At 34.8% G+C, this 15805-nt stretch overlaps 1 protein-coding gene and 1 non-coding gene across 15 annotated transcripts in view; one reads left to right on the top strand and one right to left on the bottom strand.

Annotated features, from left to right (window-relative positions):
• Positions 1 to 15805, bottom strand: part of Epb41l2 (erythrocyte membrane protein band 4.1 like 2) — a 191777-nt gene that overhangs the window by 108296 nt on the left and 67676 nt on the right. The window contains exon 1 of one of the 14 annotated variants that reach the window (XM_071613023.1): positions 12084 to 12204. The exons of 12 other annotated variants lie outside the window; for them this stretch is intronic. The gene's annotated coding sequence lies outside the window, so the exon portion shown is untranslated. Of the gene's footprint in view, positions 1 to 12083; positions 12205 to 15805 lie in introns of those variants that run through there. One more of the 14 variants, XM_071613020.1, reaches the window with a different exon arrangement.
• On the top strand, positions 4294 to 4400 carry LOC114083647 (U6 spliceosomal RNA). Its single transcript, XR_003581178.1, has one exon. It is a non-coding gene; the product is annotated as a U6 spliceosomal RNA (small nuclear RNA).

Raw genomic sequence — 15805 nt, 5'->3', positions numbered from 1 at the left:
TGAGCACAATAAATCCAATTTTTTAAGAAAAAACTACTTCTGTGTATTTGGTAGCCTTTATACTGTAACATGAAAATGTTGTCAACAATGCTAAAAAGTATTGAGACACATTTCACTGCCTTTTCACATATTAAAACCAAAATCTACAAAAAATGCTAGGTATTACAAGAACAAATTTTAAATGCTGGAGGCTTGATAGTAAGAAAATTAAAGTTGAAACAAAAATGTACTGTTTTGTGCTTTGATATTAAATCTTGTAATTCACCCATCACTATTTCAGTACAAAAGCTAATCTGGGAAAGGTACTGAAACCATAATCAAAACTCCAACTTTATTCAATCCAACCTCAAACACATTTTTCTTTGTGTATTTGATTGTAAGAAAAATATCGAAAGGCCCTAATCCAAATGAAATAAAGATAATATGGGGGTCAAAAATCTAATGATTGATCCTATCACATCTAATGAAAAGAAAATTTTAAATTAAATCTAAAAATAACTGCATGTCTAAATTTTACAAAAACAAATGGGGACTTTTCAAATGCAGCAGCAGCACCAGCAAAAAGAAGAATAGGCAGGGCCCATGGGAGAGTGGACTACACTTCTCCCCTCTCTTGCTAATGATTCAAGTATTCAAAGTTGGGGCACCCTGGCCAATAGATAATGTCATTACCATCTTCCTAAGTGGTACAAATTTAAAAGGCAAAACAAAAAAACAACAAAACTAAAGCACACTTGTTTTAAAGCAAATTTGAGATATAATGCAATGCATATACCATAAAATTCATGCTTTTAAAGTACACAATTAGTACTGCTATCAATTACAGAACATTTTCATCATTCCAGAAACAAGTCCTGGACCCTTTAGTAGTCACTCTCCACCCCTCTCTTCCCCTGTCCCCTAACAACCAACAATCTATTTTCATGTTTCATGGACTTGCCTATTATGGATGCTGCAAATATCATAAATCATACAAGACATGCCATCTTTGCTTGGCATGTTTTCACAGTTCATCAACAATGTGGCATGTATCACTGCCAATTTTGTTTCCTGAAATACTACTCACATCTTCTGAAAATCATATATCTAACAGATAATAATATTTTGCTATCCAGAATATATATAAGAAGAAATTTTTGTAACTCAAGAATAAAAAGACATAAAACCAATTTTTAAAATGGGCAAAGGTTTTAAAAAAGACATTTCTCTAAAAAAAATATACAAAAGACCACTAAGCACATGAAATGATGTTCAACATGGTTAGTTATCAGTTATAAAGCAAAACTATTATGAAACACTCCTCAAATCCACTAGGACTATTATAATCAAAAAGACAGTACAAAGTAATGATGAGTATATGGAAAATCTGGAATTCACAGCATTACTAATAAGAATGTAAAATGGTACAACTACTTGAGGAAACAGCTTTCAAAAATTTAAATACAGATTTACCATATCACCCAGCAAATTCTATTGCTAGTTATATACCTAAAAGAAAACATCTGTTTGTATATGAAAGTTCAGAACAGCCTTATTCACCAGTGCCTATCAACTGATGAATAGATAAAATGTGGCATGTCTATAAAATAGAATGTTATCCAGTTTAAAAAAAAAAAAAATGAAACACGGTACATGCTACAGCATGAACAAACTTTGAGGTTTGGAGGTTCTAGAAGTTATTTTAAAGGCAATAAGACATCACAGCAAGCTCTTTATAATCAGAAGAGTAATTGTAATCAGATTCTTATTTCATTTTTTTTACATTAACCATATTTACTTCAAATTAATTTGTCTTTTGAAAGCACCAATATATGACACTCTTTGGATACATATATTTGATGTGTCTTCAAATTTGTCACTTTATGTATTATGTTCTTTTCTTTACTCTCCTTTTTATAGAATTTCTTTTTCCAAATTACTGATTAGTGAATTTTAGACACTTCAGTTTAACAGTGCAGTCTGTAGATTTTCTTTTTAACCTCAGCTAAAATACATCCCACTTTTTATAGGCTTATTGTTATGTAAATGACTTCTAAAAATCTGCATATATAACACCCTAACCTGACCTTACTCTGGACTATTGATATCTGAGTGGAGAGAGAGTCTCCCCTTGCTAAGTTGCTGAGGCTGGCCTCCAACTTGGCGATCCTCCTACCTCAGCCTCCCGAGTCCCTGGGATGACAGGTGTGCACCACTGTGCCTGGCCCCTCAGGTCTCTTACAGAAAGATGCCTTCCCTCGGGGTCAGAAGGATTCTTATTTCAAATTGTGCAACATGGTTATAAAGTAAAGACTGAAACAGAAAAACATCTAGGAGAGTACTACAATAATTCAGACATGGTTTTGTACTATGGAAGAAGTGGGGTAAAGCAAAAGAAGTAAATCTCATGGTAAAAATGTAGTAGACTGGAAATGATTTGGGGGTCTAAATAAATATACAAAGTCAAGGATCAAAGGAAGGTTGTCCCAGGTCATGGGCCAATGGGGGAATAGTAGAACCATCCACGGAAATACTGCACACCTGAAAAGTGAATCTTGTCAAGACTTTTAACTTTTTTTTTTTTAAGGTGGGGGTGCTAACTAGAGATTGAACCCAGAGGTGCTCTACCCCAGCCTTTTTTATTTTGAGACAGGGTCTTGCTAATTTGCTAAGGCTGGCCTCAAACTTATGATCGATCTCTTGACTCAGCCTCCAAGTTGCTAGTAGTATATACCACTACACCTGGCTCAATTTTGAATCCACTGCAATTGAGAAGTTTGTGGAGATATCTAGACACTAGACACAACAGGTTTTGAAGGAGGCTGGATATGCACTAGAGATGCTACTCAGAAGTTATGGTCATATGGGTACATGGTTGCAAACATGGATGATACTGACTTTACCTAGAAAAACAATGTCACTTGATCTTAAGAGGATCATAACAAGAACACTTATCATAACCCACAGATGATGAAATGGCACGAAGGCCAAATATATATATATATATATATATATATATATATATACTGAGGCAGGAAGATCGGAAACATAATGTCCTTGAGGGTACTGTTATAAAAGAGGGAACAGTTAAGTATCATACCCACATGCCCAATGTTACTTCTCATTCTTAGGCACTGAAAATGCAAAAGCATGTCTTCTAACCAAAGACACTTAAACTGGCTCCATACTGCACAGAAAACCTTTTTCCCTTTTTAACATGTCATTTTCCATGCACATTTAAGAGAAAAATATTATTTACATTAGTCATGAAATAACCAAAGTTGACTTCTAGCATATACTCTCTAATTAAATTCTGAGAATTGAATAAAAACCCTGGTAAAATTGGAAAAAAAAAAAAAAATGTCCCAACCCTTGTCTAAGCTAACCAAGATAAACTGACAGCTCTTTAATTACTCTGGTTGTAAGAAAGTATCTGGGGACTAATCAAAAACAGCTGAATTTCAGCCAAAAATTTTAAAGGCAATAAAATATAAAACCAAAGTTTCCACTATAAGGTTCAAAGTATTAATAGGTGTTTATATTTCAATCACAGGAGGTACCACTCATATCTTAATGTGTCAGGAACCATGCTGCTACTCAAAACATCTTACAAAGTAGATATTAACTTAATTTTGTAAATAATAACCAAAATATAAGTGATTTGTCCAAGACCACTAAATGAATAACTGCACAGCTGTACACATTGCCTCACTAATACCTCATAATGCAATCCCAATCCCATTACACATGAATGATCTAATTAATCAGAGCCCCTGCTCTAGTCCTCAGCAAAGATCCATGCCAGTTTGTTAAAATGACTACAGAAGAACATAAATGTATTCTGTGATTTACTATAAGGAGCTCTTCCCCCCATAAGAAATTTACAAACCAATATCACATTTGAAAGTTATATTGAAAAATATTTGAAAGTTAGCCATGTGATCATAACCAAACTATGAACAGAAATTGAAGACAGAGTGCCAATACAGAGAGAAAGAACACAGATAAACTATACCCGTTGTGCCTCCTAGAGTTGTCCTCATCAGTACCACTGTACTCGCAATTTTAAGTTTCAAGAACCTCAGAGTTGAACAGTGTTACCCATCCAAATGGAAGTAACAAGACAGTAAACAACAGAAATGGCTAATTGGTTTGAGAATACTCAATAATAAGGGTAGATAAAAGTATAAGTAAATAAGCATATTCCTATAGTAGTTTCAAGAGCTCAATAGAGCTCAAAACCGAAGATGGCCTTTTTGTTGATAAAATGATTTATTGACCAATTTGCCACAATTAATAAAACATGATAATACTGTGCTCCCTTCAGCAGCACATATACTAAAACTGGAATGATATGGAGAACATTAGCATGGCCTATGTGCAAGGATCATCGGCAAATTTGTGAAGTGGTCCATATTTAGGAAAAGAAAACACAATGGTAACTGATTTAAAAAAAAAGTTCTAATGATTATTGAATGAATATTATTAAATTATCTAGTCTAATATTCTCAATATAATTTTATCAGACTCAGACACTGAAATATCCTAAGATAACAAAGTTAGATAAGCAAAGACAAAATGAGCAACTCACTGCACTAATCTTTAATTACAATTACCCAAAATCCATCATCAATATAGTTATATAACATACCAAGTAAAGACCTTCCTACTTATCACCAACCAAAAAGAATAATGCTGTGAACAGTCAGCCCATTAGACAAGTATGTGGCTTTGTCACAATTACCATGTTGACATGCTCCATCTGGGTTGATAAAAAATGTTGTTATTCTGACAGCTCCATGAGAAAAAGTATGCATCATTTAACATGCATCCAAGCAGAAAACCATCATCAGTAGAGGATTGGTACTGCTCTGGGTAAAAGAACCTATATTATATAAAATCATCCTTTACTTTCTTGGTAAGGACCTGTATTATATCAAATCATCCTTTACTTTCTTACCTTTAAAGGAGATAAATTCCAAGGTGCTGTGTCAATCATTAGCCTAAACTACCTTCCATAAAACATAACACTGCTTAAACCACACATCCTTAATCAGAATACTAGAGCAAACAAAGTTAAATAAACAGACAACTCTACACACTCACAAAGAACTTCAAAAGTAAGAGGTTCTTCAGTCCACATGTGTCCTTAAGACCTTGAGAGAACCTGGGCTACTCTGCAAGCCCTTCCAGTTCATGTGAACTGGAAGGGCTTGCAGAGTAGGAATGGTGGGCTGCCACTTGAGTTGCTCTAGCTTCTGCTGATCACAAGCTATGAGGCCTTTGTTATCTTCCAAGAGAACTCAACTTACTATTTAAGGACCCAAGACTTATAAAATGGAAAAGTATACATTTCTACATTTTAAAACTAGTAAATACAGAGAATAAAGGAAGACCTTTGTTCCAACTTAAAGAAGCAAAAATGGTGCAAACAGCAAATAACCATTGATTTAAATAATATTGGTAACATGCAGACATTTTAAATTCAAAAACTGACAAAACCAGTTTTCCATCTGCTATTGTTATGCTGGTTAGAAGATGTGTAGGAGCATCATTGTTAATGATACCCACAATCAGTTGCTTAATCACCTCAAAGGGTCTAATAGCCAAAGAGAAGATTCTTTTATTACCCCACTATCTTCTATTAAAGCATCAAATGTGAGGGGAAAAAAATACAGCAACCCAAATACAGGAATATATCCAACATTTAAAGGAGGGGGAGGAAAAGTAGAAAATGGAGAACAGAGGAAAAGAATTTTAAAAATATCTGGAAGTAACACCAAAACAGGTAGAATAGACTGAAAGGGCTGTGAGATAATTCAGTGGTACCGAGTGCATGCTAAGCATGCGTGAAGCCCTGGTTCAATCCCCAGTACCTAAAAAGGGGGTGGGGGGGTAGACTGTAAGTCCTTTCCATTATATTTTTCTTAAGTATTAGAAGGTCTAGAAAATGCTATCCTCTCTATTCAATTAAGTATTAACACATTCTAAAGAAACTATTTGCCTATTTATATTATCTATATGGTGAAAATACACAAGTGCTATTTTTTAAATAATACAAGTCTGCCTACTCTAGTTATAACATACTAAATAATACTTGTTTATTTTTTAAGAGAGAGAAAGGTCCTATAAGAAAGACTATTTCTGGGAGCTGGGGCTGGGGCTCAGCAGTAGAGCACTTGCCTGGCATGTGTGAGGCACTGGGTTCAATTCTTATCACTGCATATAAAGAAATAAAATAAAGGTCTATCAACAACTAAAAAATAAATATTTTTTTTAAAGACTATCTCTTTAAAGACATAAACTAACATCTGGTTCAAACTAAGCCCCCAGAATCAAAAGATCTTGAACTTCAACCATTTGCTAGTTCAAGTCTAGCGGGATCAGGTTTCATTCAGAGCATGTACTTATTTCCACTGCCTTTTATCCTTTTAAACAGAACCCAAATTTTTGTTCAGCTTTACTGCCTCTTCTACATGTGAACAGCAGAGGCTGGCTCTAGGATGGGCCACAAAGGTAAGTTCTGTTGGTCCAGGCAACTGTGCAATCTCCCTTTCCTTGCAAATATGCAGAAAGTCTGTTGGTGGATTTCTGGGAAGAAACTTCTCCCTCTAAAAAGAGCCCCTTTGCTGCCTCTGAGCACTGTATACAAAACTCTTGGAAAAGCTGCTGCTGTCTTGAATTTATGGAGGAAGAAAACGTGGGGACAAAATGACGTACAATAGAGAACACTGGCAAGAGTCACAGAAGCCATCCTCTGAGCATGCCACATGTAGTTTGGTCCTATTTCAGAGCTTCTGTGATGTAAAATAAAATACACCTATAGTTGAAAAGGCTGAGCCAAAGGTTTCTGTTACTTGCGGCCAAAAGCATCTTAATAGTTTCACACAGGCTGAAGAAAGCATTAGAAAATAAGCGTGAAGAGATTGGAAGTATATACAGATAGAGCTCAGGTAATCACTACTCCCCAAGAGTTTTATAACCTGCATACCTAAAAGCCATGGTTGTTGAAAACTTTTGTTTTTTCCAAATGCTCATTATTTTCCAAAATTTTTTTTATTGGTGCACTATAATTATACATAACAGTAGGATTCATTATATCATATTCACACACACACACACACACACACAACATAATTTGATCAATCTCATTCCCCAGTACCTTCCTTTCCCCTCCCCAGATCTGCTTGCTCTACTCTAGTGATCTCCCTTCTATTACTGTCATTTAAATTAGTGCATTATAATTATACACACACACATACATACACACACAATTCATATACAGACATAGCATAACTTGGTAATTTCTTCTGCAGTTCTGCTCCATGTCCTCCCTTTTCCCCTCCCTCTCGATCCCCTTCCCCTACTCTATTGGTCTTTACGTTTTTGTGCAGATGCTCAATTTTTTAAAACCAACTACCCAAGATAAGATTAGTGAGATGAACCATTAATTAATTCTTTAAGACTCTAAATAAGAATGAAACAAACACAAAATCAAGTATAAAACTCCCTTTCTTCATATATTGAATAGAAGTATATGAAAATTAGGGTATAATTTTCAATAATGCCCAATTCCAATAATAATCAAGATAAATGCCGACAATCTTACCTGTTGAAAAAAAAAAAAAAAAATCCTGCAGGTCTCATGAAAGATTATGTCGAGAGAGATCTGTGCCAGACAAAGCCCTGTCCACAAGCAACTGGAGCCATCCCAGAAATATTTCCTTTCCTGAAGTGAGACCTCATAACCAAAGGCTGTGCATAAATCATTAAGAATCCCAATCAGAGACCATTATTCTCATAATTATAATGCACATAATCCTTATAATACTGGATTGATGGGCAATCCAGCAGTCTAAACCAAGAGGCATTGGAAACTTCTTGAACCCTGCTGGCTCTGCATCAGATGAACTGCATTTGCACAAATTCCCTATCTCAGATAGAATTCCAATATTGTGTAAGGGCCAGAGCTAGACTTACCTCCTCCCTGTGAGAAGTTATCCTAACATTTGTATAAAATAGCCTGGTGATATGGAGATGAAATGAAATCAACAGAATGGGATTAGAACTCCTGCTCAGCCTCTTATTAGCTATGTAATCATATTATTGAGTGTTGCTGAGTTTTAGTTTCCCCATAAACAATACAGGGATATAATATGTACTCATTGGATGGCTCTAAGGACTAACTTAGAAGCTATACATAAAGTAGGTGGCACATAATAAAGTGATAATGAATGGTGGCCCACTGTCATCAAAAAGAAATTCTGTGAAAAGGGGGACTATATCCATTTCTTCACTAATAGTAATACAAAAGATAATAATAACATCAGCCATTCATTGAGCATTGCTCAAGAAACTCTGCATGGAGCAATTCCTTTAATCTTTATAATCCTTTAAGGTAAAAATTAAAATTATTTCCAGGTTACAGATGAAGAAGGTCAAAGGACAAACAACTTACCCAAAGCCATACAATCAATAAATGGAAGAGCCAGGATTCAAATCCAGGCTGTCTAGCTCCAAAGACCTTATGTAGTACTGTCACCAATCCAAAAATGACTTCACTACTGTTTAACCAGCACCTAGCATGATTTGGGATAGTTAGTCGTTTATTTAAAAAGTGAAATCAGTAAGTTACTATAACAATTTAGGGCTTTATAATCATTAATAACATATCCCGAGTTATCCCCAACCCCCATAAATTTCACTGACCATCAGGATGTGGGTAGGGTCAGTATCTTATTTCCTCCTTTCTCGAAAATATTTGAACACATTCATAGCATATGTAACAGACATAAATAATACAGATGAAAGAATTACTGTTCTCAATATAGTGAGGAACACAGATAGCAAGGTTAGCATCAATATGTAATCAAACAACTTGTCACTGACATAAATTTTAGTAATTTGGATTCATAAATTACTATCAGTTTCAAAAACAGCCAGTTTTCCAAAAATTACCACTACCAACTTTTCAAGAAACCACATGGTCCCTTCATGGAACATGTTGATTAAATGCTTTTTATTTTTAATTTTTTTGTAATACATGTTTTTATTACTTTATTATTATTGTTGTGCTTTTAACCATGTGAATGGCTCTCGAATCTTTTTTATTTTAAATTTATTTATTTATTTTGTTATACATGACAGCAGAATGCTGTTCAATTCATATTATACAAGGAGAGTACAATTTTTCATGTCTCTGGTTGTACACAAAGTAGTTACACCATTCGTGTCTTCATAACACGTACTTAGGGTAATGATGCTCACCTCATTCCATCATCTTTTCTATCCCCATGCCCCCTCCCTTCCCCTCTCTCCCCTAGCAACATGCTTTTTGAAGAGCACCAATTCTCATTCTCAACTGTATTCAGTACAGACATATTTGCTCTCTAATCGAAATCAAAAAACTTGAATAAAATGCCAAATAAAATGATCCTAGTTATAAATTGACTCAACATCAAAAATCCAAAACAAATGTATAAGCTCGTCACATACAAATACCCCCCAATCCCTTTCAGCAGCTTCCTAGGGAAAAGCAGGAATAAATTGGCCTAACAAGCACAAACATGTCATCATGTTTCCTGTCCACACCTCTTCCCTGTCCCACATCTGCTACTACATTCCCATGAAGAGGGTAAAATTTTTGTGAGATGAATAACCTCATGTTCCTCATGCAATGTCATGCATGCAGTGGCTTCTCAATAAATACCTTTTGTGATGTTCCTAATACTCGGGGAGCCTTTATTTGGACCACCATCATATGATGCTCCAAAGAAAAGAAAAATACACTAATGAGCAATTTCTTCCAATGACAGCATAACCAGGCTCAAACAAACAGTACAGTGCCAACACAGAATATCTCCCTTAATCATAACAGACACTAGGGAGTTTAGGTTTTCTGAGCTCATCCCATCTACACTATACATAAGATCCCCACCCAGACCCATCATAAAACTCAAAATCGGTTAGTAAAAAGTGGTAATCTTTACAACCATCCTACTACCATCTCTGTGTAAATAAACTCTAAATTCTGCAGCTACCAAATAACAGTAGTTGTTCAGGAGGCTCTTCCCAAATAAGCTAACGATAAATCCACCAAGGTTAACTGCACAGGATAAATGCAGAGGCTGCAGACACTGCATTTTAATAGGTCATAAGACAAAGCTTGTCAAAGTCAATCAACCCCCACATGATGACAAGTCCACCAAGCTGGAGCCTACCCTGATCTCATCTTTCTAATCCTCTTCTCTATAAGCTTTGGAATGCTGCATTGGACAGAAATAAATACCTAAGCCTTGTCAAAAAAACATAATTCAGTTATAAAATTTTGATCATTAGCTCTTCTTCCATTTTAAATATTGATAGCACTACTGAAGAGTTACGTCAATGTAGAGTATTTACTCTAAAAAATAAAACTATACATTGAATGATCTTTCTAGTTGAGGTGAATGCCAAACATTGACTCTAGTCCACTAGTAAGTCCATAATTAGAAGGATGTTAGAATTATGTACGGTCCAATCCTGCCACGACTGGAACAACTTTCTCCAGAAGGGAAAAACTGTAACTAAAATGGAATTAGACATGCCATTTGGAATGCCACAAAACTTTTTTTTTTTTTTTTTTTTGCAAGTATTTCTACTCTGAGCACAACGGTTTACTTAGTGAAGCCTCAAATAACTATTGTTAGGTGGAAGGAGCTACAAGATACCCTTAAGGTAAAATTCTTGAGATAAATGCATCCTGAGGTAAAATTCTTGAAGTTTAATATTTGCACAAGTGATTTGGCAGAGAATGCCGCTGGAAAATAATGCCAGGCATTCAATCTTCAGAGTGTATCAAATATTCGACTAAAACTATGTCAAAATTTTAAAATTTACCTTTCTAACTTAACTTGCTTTGTGATCCTGCTTGATGTTAAATTCTATGTCATCAATATATCATCCATACAGAACACTACAAAAATGATGGGGGCAGGGGATACCAAACAGATCATCAGCATCATCTCAACATTTTTTCATTCCCAACACCACGTTGCCAATTATTTGATTGGGATAACAAATGGAAAACTTCCTCAAGTACACACATGTGTGCTCCACCCCCACCAAATATACCACAATTACTTCAGGGGCATTCTCTTCCGTGGCAACAATAAAAAGGAATTAAAGAGATCACTTGGTAAAATGGTACTGGTTTTCATTTTGTTAGGAAGTAGCAGCACCAAAACAAGGGGTTTTAGGGGGAAGATTTTTTTGTTGTTGTTATTCTTTTGTTTTTAGGAAAGATTGTTAGGAAGATTATACAAAGAAAAAAAGCATGAGGAAGATTTTTTTTTTTTTTTTTCTAAGTCTGGATGTCAGATTCTGGGCAACATGGTGAGTTTTTCACATTTCTTCAATGTGACAACAGATTAAATATTCAGTAATAAAAGATGCTGATACCTATCTTATTCAAACAATATTACTTAGAGTAAGACAACATCAAAAAGGCATACAGTTCATGGTAACTATTAATGCAACTATATTCAGATGCTAAAAATTGTGAATTTAAATCTCAGGTATAGTTCACCTTCTTTTAATCACATCAATTAGAGTCAGAATAAATTCATTAAATTCATTTGTCCTTTAATATATTAAAATAACTGCATACTATTAACTTTAAGCAGGTTTCATGGCATTTTAGATAACTTTCATAGTTCTTCACATCACAACACTGAAATAATTATGAAACAGCAAGACACACAACTAACTTCACTACTCTCACATTTCAAATCTCTGAAGAAAGAATATTATGTGAAAGAAAACTTGCCAAAATTCAACACAACTAAAAAATGCAAACAAGTGGTCTAAAAGTAAACTCTGGCCCCTAAAAACTATTTTCCCCCATAGCCCTTGATTCAAATGGAACATATTCTCTTACCAAACATTGGTCGTACCCAGATTCCATCTACTCTGTACATTAATTATTTTCCAAATTTTCAGTCCCCTGGATATTCTATCATGCTCTCAATAGCAAACTTCCTTCCCAAGCAGAAACAAGAATGTACCACAAAACCCAACTGCTATCACAGAATCTGTTCCAAAAATCTCCCGCTTGAAATACATACGCAACTTTTAAGCACATCAAGCCCCCGTGGTCTGCCGTTCCCTGTCATTGGAAGACTGTGGAAAGCTGATGGAAATTCAGTGTCCAAAAGCTTAATGAGCAAAACTGGCCCCACCCAAGCCAGACCCTGCTGGAGAAAGGCATGCTCAGTAGAAAAGCTCAGCTTGGTTCCAAGTCGTTTCATTCCTCAGCTACAAAATTCACATGGGTCAAAGAAAAAAATCAGCTTCCTGGCTGCCTGTTATAGCCACTAAATGAACAGTCCTTCTACTAAAAAAGCTGATTTTAATGACAAAACTATAATTCTGTAATTAGAATTTTTATAATTCTATTGTTACCAAGAATTTTCTTATCAGTTTTTGTGTTAATGATTTTTGCTTTGCTTTGGGTCTCTGCCCCTCAACTTTTTTTATGTTTATCATTTTAATCCACAATACAGACACCAAAAGCATATATATTCATCATATAGTCAAATCACCTTTATTTATAAACTTCTACAAATTGTAATACATTTTCAGATACAGAAAAACCATGCAAATACAGAACCCAGTTTTCAACATATAGAGATGATATGTTTATTTTGACTTATCTAAGAGTTTTCTATTCATTCACGGCATATAGAAAAATAGATGCCATTTTAACCTAGATTGGATACTATGATAAAGGTATAAAGCTGATATATCCCTGTTTTACACTGTCAATTCTAAATTGAGAAGTGACAAAAAGTAAGATAATCCTATATCCATCACATGATTACAAATATACATGGAAGCAAAGTAAATGTAAGTTATTAAAGGAAATGATGTCAATTCTAAAATCTAGATCAATGTGATCTGAAATAACTAATTTTCCTTAACTCTATAGTACCAACCTATTACATTTCCACAATTTAAATTCTGGAATTTTTTTTCCAGTGTATATATTTATTTTAATGATTCAGAACTGAGACTACAGATTCATATGTGCATTCTCACCCTCCTACTAGAAATCCTCACCTATCAAGCAGTCCCTAAAACAAGGAGTAGTTTTATATGTTCATACTGACTTATTAAAAAATCTTTTTAAAGACTTTGCTCTAACAAATAAAGCACTTTACATATTTAAATAGGATAAGTTTTACTGTATGAAAAAAATCTAAATGAAATTAAGTTTCAGTAGCAGTTCCAAGAAGATTAATCTGTCAAAATGAGCAAATACAAAACTTTTAAACACTCCTATATAATGGAAGTAAACTTCACTACCCACCACAAAGTTTTAATTGATTCACATAATGGCAATTTAATGAATTTTTTAGTGGAGCCAATTTTATACAATTCAAAGCATCATCCTTTCTTCAGATTAAGTTCTTTGCACTTTTTTTAATAAATGTTGGTAGTACAATTGCAAATTTGTTACAGTAGACTTCCTGAAAATATTGCCTCCAAACAGTTTTTGAAATTGCTCTGGAATCCAGAAGTCTGAGAGCTATCGATCTAGAGTACTGGTAGACCTCCAACTCCATCCCAGGCGCCTCTGATTACCGTGGATATCTTCTGGTTACCTGAATATCATCTCTGATCACCCTTTCTTATCTTCTGGGGCTCCTGCCTCTTCTTTTACTCTCCTATCCTTATGGATTGAATGTGTCCCTCCTAAAATTCACATGTTGAACCTAACTCCAAATATGATACTATGTGGATACTGTGGCTTTGGAAGATAGTTTCGATGAGGTTTTGTGAGTGGGACCCTAATGACAAAGAAGGGACTCCACAGAAGTATACAAATTATATATATTGTCATTTAAATTGCGTTTAGGAAAGAAGTCTATATGAAAATCATATACATTAATAAAGGAAAATTTTTACTCCACCCTTACAATCAGTTCCCTTGAGTATTTAAAAATTAGCATTCTGTGGCAACAATCAAGAACACAAGTAACAATAAATGTTGGTGAGGATGTGGGGGGAGAGGTTGACTCATACATTGCTGGTGAAACTGCAAAAAAAAAAAAAAACCACTATGGAAAGCAGTATGGAGATTCCTCAAAAAAACTAGGAATGGAACCACCATTTGACCTGGTTATACCATTCCTCAGTATGTATCCAAAGGAACTAAAATCAGCATACTATAGTGACGCAGCCACATCAATGTTTATGGCAGCTCTATCCACAACAGCTAAGCTATGAAATAAACCCAGATGCCCCTCAACAATGGAATATTATTCAGCCATTAAAAAAATGAAATTATGACATCTGCCAGTAAATGGATGGAACTAGAGACTATCATGCTTAGTAAAATAAGCCAATCCCCCCAAAAGGCAAAGGCCAAATGTTCTCTGATACATGGATGGTAACTCACAATAGGTAGGAGAGAGGGAGGAGTACAGGTACACCAGATTGTGGGTGGGGGTGAACGGGAAGGGGGAGGAGGGACGGGAGATACAAATGGGAAAAACAGTAGAATGAATCCAACATAGCTTTCCTATGTTCATCTGTGCATACACTACCAGTGTAACTCCACATCATATCAACCACAAGAATGGGAAGTTATACTCCCATGTGTATATGATATGTCAAAATACATTCTACTGTCATGTATAACTAAAAAGAATTTTTAAAAGAATGACTTTATGACATTTTCTGGTAAATGGATGGATCTGAAAATTATCATGCTAAGCGAAATAAGCCAACCCCCCAAAAAAAAACCAAAGGTCAAATGTTCTCTGATATATGAGTGCCAAACACAATAAAGTGCGGGGAAGGGGAAGAATAGAAGTTCAGTAGAACAGACAAAAGGGAATGAAGGGAAGGCAGCAGGGAGAGGAATAGGAAAGAGTGGAATGACTCTGACATGACTTTCCTATGTTCATATAGGAATACACCACGTTGAATCTCCACATCAAGTACAACCACAAAATTGGAATCTCTATTAGAATAAGATATGTTCCATGTTTATATGTCAAAATATATTCTACTGTCATGTATACCTAAAAAGAACAAAAAAAATAGTGTTCTGAGAATAAACCTCATTTCCAGTTTTATAATGGTATAATATCAAAACATGGCTCCTTTTAGGGGAACACAAGTCTTCCTACTAGATTTAAATTTAAGCTATTCCTCTCCAGTTAAGATTTTAAGTGCATGGAGGTACACAAAATATACAAAGTAAAATACCCACAAATTTTTAACATTAATTTTTAATATAAAAATTTGTTAATATGAATTTTTATCTATTACATCTGTTTGGGGAAGATTTTCTTAAAGCCATGTTTTGATAGTGTACCATTATAAACCTGGAAATGTGAAGATTTATCTTCAGAATGCTAATTTCTAACTACTCAAGGAAACTGGTTATGAGGGAACTTATGTATATGAGTTTGTTCACAAGAATTTTAGCCTAAACCAAGATCATAATTTCTTGATTTTGAAAACTGTCCAACCTCCTACTTTATGAGGACAAAAAAAAAAAAACACCACAGAATAAGGAATTAAAATGTAGTAGAGGACTCAACTATTGATGGGTCAACTCACTCCTCCAAAACCTTAATGAACATCAACTCTGAGCACAAAATAATTCTCCAAAATAAACCTCTTTTTGATTTTACTGATTTTTACACAGAATCCAATTTTGCCATCCACCAATCATCAGGCAAGACTATACTTCCTGAACAACATGGAGAAGTTTTATGACTTCTCAACACAGATGAACTTCAGCTGGTCTGTAAAACTTTCTAACAAACCACAC

Source organism: Marmota flaviventris, chromosome 6 (genome assembly GCF_047511675.1).
Source record: "Marmota flaviventris isolate mMarFla1 chromosome 6, mMarFla1.hap1, whole genome shotgun sequence".
NCBI lineage: Eukaryota > Metazoa > Chordata > Mammalia > Rodentia > Sciuridae > Marmota > Marmota flaviventris.
Note: the sequence above shows the minus strand (reverse complement) of the source record. Positions and strands in the feature narration are given on the sequence as shown.